Source organism: Rutidosis leptorrhynchoides, chromosome 2 (genome assembly GCF_046630445.1).
Source record: "Rutidosis leptorrhynchoides isolate AG116_Rl617_1_P2 chromosome 2, CSIRO_AGI_Rlap_v1, whole genome shotgun sequence".
NCBI lineage: Eukaryota > Viridiplantae > Streptophyta > Magnoliopsida > Asterales > Asteraceae > Rutidosis > Rutidosis leptorrhynchoides.
Genome location: NC_092334.1, coordinates 338,406,896 through 338,410,695, shown reverse-complemented (window position 1 = coordinate 338,410,695; position 3,800 = coordinate 338,406,896). Strand labels below are relative to the sequence as shown.

At 35.7% G+C, this 3,800-nt stretch overlaps 1 non-coding gene across 1 annotated transcript; it reads left to right on the top strand.

Moving 5' to 3' along the window:
• The first annotated feature begins 3,489 nt into the window (after nucleotides 1-3,489).
• Nucleotides 3,490-3,596, top strand: LOC139895374 (small nucleolar RNA R71). Its single transcript, XR_011775829.1, has one exon. It is a non-coding gene; the product is annotated as a small nucleolar RNA R71 (small nucleolar RNA).
• Nucleotides 3,597-3,800: the final 204 nt, after the last annotated feature.

Genomic DNA, 3,800 nt, shown 5'->3' with positions numbered 1-3,800 from the left:
TAATCTATCTTCAATAGATATTCATCAGGAAAGTTGTCTTTTATGGCCGATTCATTTAGAACTTCTAATTCGGGATTTTCAAGACGAGAAAGATGATCAGCGGCGAGATTTTCTGCTCCCTTTTTATCTCGGATTTCAATATCGAACTCTTGTAAGAGTAAGATCCAACGGATTAATCTTGGTTTGGCATCTTGTTTTGAAAATAGGTATCTAAGAGCAGAATGGTCGATATAGACCACCATTTTAGCTAGAACGAGATATGAACGAAATTTGTCAAAAGCAAAGACAATAGCAAGGAGTTCTTTTTCAGTAGTTGTGTAATTTGTTTGTGCTCCTTGTAACGTCTTACTAGCATAATATATAGGTTGAAATCGTTTTTCAATCCTTTGTCCTAAAACGGCTCCCATTGCAAAATCACTTGCATCGCACGTAATTTCAAACGGTAGATTCCAATTTGGTGTTATCATGATCGGCGCATTAGTGAGTTTTTCTTTAAGTATATTAAAAGATTTGATACATTCATCTGAAAAGATGAATGGAGCATCCTTTTCTAGGAGTTTATTCATAGGAGTGGCAATTTTAGAAAAATCTTTTATGAAACGTCGGTAAAAACCGGCATGCCCTAGAAAACTCCTAACTCCTCTAATATTGGTGGGATGTGGAAGTTTAGCAATTACATCTACTTTAGCTCTATCCACTTCAATTCCTTCCTTTGAAATTTTATGACCAAGAACGATGCCTTCTTTAACCATGAAATGACATTTCTCCCAATTAAGTACTAGATTTGATTGTTCGCATCTAATAAGCATTCGTTCCAGATTAACTAGACATGTTTCAAATGTATCACCGAAGACTGAAAAGTCATCCATGAAAACTTCCATGCATTCTTCTATCATGTCGTGAAAAATTGCCATCATGCACCTTTGAAAGGTTGCAGGGGCGTTGCAAAGTCCAAATGGCATGCGTTTGTAAGCAAAAGTACCATAAGGGCACATGAACGTGGTTTTCTCTTGATCTTCGGGTGCTATTGGAATTTGAAAATATCCGGAAAATCCATCAAGAAAACAATAGTAACTATTTCCGGCTAATCTTTCCAACATTTGATCAATAAAAGGTAAGGAAAAGTGATCTTTTCTGGTGGCGTCATTTAATTTTCTATAATCAATACACACACGCCATCCTGTTACAGTCCTAGTAGGAATAAGCTCATTTTTCTCATTTGTAATGACAGTCATGCCAGCCTTCTTAGGCACGCATTGAACTGGGCTTACCCATGGACTATCAGAGATTGGATAAATTAAACCTGCATCTAGCAGTTTAATAATTTCTTTCTTAACAACATCTTGCATATTAGGATTTAGTCTTCGTTGGCGTTGCACATACGTTTTATGACCTTCTTCCATAAGGATTTTATGTGTGCAATACGAAGGACTTATTCCTTTTATATCATGAATCTTCCATGCAATGGCTGGTTTATGAGCTTTCAACACAGAAATGAGTTGAGATTTTTCATTTTCAGTAAGAGAAGACGATATTATTACAGGTAATTCAGATTCACCATGTAAATAAGCATATTCCAAATGGTTTGGAAGTGGCTTTAACTCTAATGTCGGAGGTTCTTCTATCGATGATTTATATCGATATCTGTCTTCTTCATTTAGCATTTGAATTTCTTCTGTTGTTGGTTCATATCCATTAGCTATTAGTGTAGCTAACATTTCGGGTTCATCAATTGGTTCAGTTCCTTCTCCTAAAAAACATTCTCCCGTTCCTTGTAATTCTGGAAATTCTTCTAATAATTCTGCATGTGATTCTATAGTTTGAATATAATAACATGTATCATCTGCAGATTGCGGTTGTTGCATAGCTCTATCAACAAAAAAGGTAACACTCTCGTCCTCTATACTTAGGGTCAGTTTCTTACCAAACACGTCTATCATTGCTTTAGCCGTGTTTAAGAATGGTCTTCCTAATATGAGAGGAACTTGAGAATCTTCTTCCATGTCTAGAACAACAAAATCTACTGGAAATACTAAAGTACCAATTTTAACTAGCATGTTCTCCATTATCCCTCTAGGATATTTTATTGATCGATCGGCTAGTTGTATGCTTATTCTTATTGGTTTCAATTCTCCAAGGTCTAGTTTAGCGTATAGTGAATACGGCATTAAATTTATACTAGCACCTAAGTCAGCCAATGCTTCTATTGAGCTAAGACTACCCAGAAAACATGGAATTGTAAAACTTCCTGGATCAGATAATTTTTCTGGTATCTTATTCAATAGCACTGCTGAACAATTAGCATTCATAGTAATGGTCGAGAGTTCTTCCATTTTCTTTCTATTCGAGATTAGATCTTTCAGAAATTTAGCATATCTAGGCATTCCTGAAATTACATCAATGAAAGGAAGATTTACATTTATCTGTTTAAACATATCCAAGAATTTGGATTGCTCGGCTTCAAGTTTCTCTTTCTTCATTTTACTCGGGTAAGGAAGTGGTGGTTGGTATGGTTTAACATAAGGTTTAGCCTTAACTGTGTTATCTTCATTAACCTTTTCAACTACCGGTTTTTTTTCCTTATCTTGTTCAGGTTGTGGTTCTTGTGGAGTAGGAATAGCTTCATCAGAAATTACAGGTATTTCAGGTGGTTTAAGTGTTGTACCACTTCTTGTGGTAATGGCTTTAGCTGTTTCATTCCGGGGGTTTGCATTTGTATCACTAGGTAGACTTCCCGGTTTTCTTTCACCTATCAACCTTTCTAGGTTACTTACTTCTTGTTCCAAATTTTGAATAGAAGCTTGTTGATTTCTAAATGCTTGAGCATTTTGTTCATTAGTTTGTTTTTGAGATGTGAAAAACTGCGTTTGAGTTTCAACTAGCTTCGTCATCATATCTTCTAAATTTGGATTTTTATCATCGGTTTGTGGTGGTTTGTTTTGAAAATTAGGTCTTTGCTGGTTGTAAGTATTATTGGATACTTGTTGATTACTAGGACCTTGTTGGTTGTTGTATGGAATATTTCGGTTATAATTCTGGTTTTGATTGTAAATTGGTCTTGGCGGTTGATAATTATTCTGATAATTATTTCCAGGCCTTTGGTTTATGTATGAAATATTATCTCTTTGTTCCATTGTTAGTTCAATACTGAGACAATCTTTTGTCAAATGTGGTCCTCCACACTGCTCACAACTAATTCGTATTGAGTGTATATCCTTAGTCATCTTTTCCATTCGTCTCTCGACAGCATCTATCTTTGCTGAAATGGAATCTAAGTCATGGCTAGAATCGGCTCTAGCTGCTTTAGATGATCTAACGATATCTTTTTCTTGGTGCCACTCATGTGAGTGGGAAGCAGTGTTATCAATAATTTTGTAAGCATCAGTTTCGGTTTTCTTCATAATAGAACCACCAGCTGCTATATCTATGTCTTTTCTTGTAGTGATGTCGCATCCTTGGTAGAATATTTGTACTATTTGACAAGTGTCTAAACCATGTTGCGGACATCCTCTCAATAACTTTCCAAATCTTGTCCATGCCTCATATAGAGTTTCATTCGGTTTCTGTGTGAACATAACAATTTCTCCTTGAAGTCTTACGGCTTTAGATGCCGAAAAGAATTGTTTAAGAAATTTTTCAACTAAAACATCCCATGTATCAATCGCCCCTTCAGGTAGCGATTCTAACCAATCTTTGGCTTCTCCCTTTAAAGTCCAGGGAAATAACATGAGATATATCTGTTCATCCTCAACTTCTCTTATTTTAAATAGTGTGCAGATCCTATTAAAGGTACGAAGATG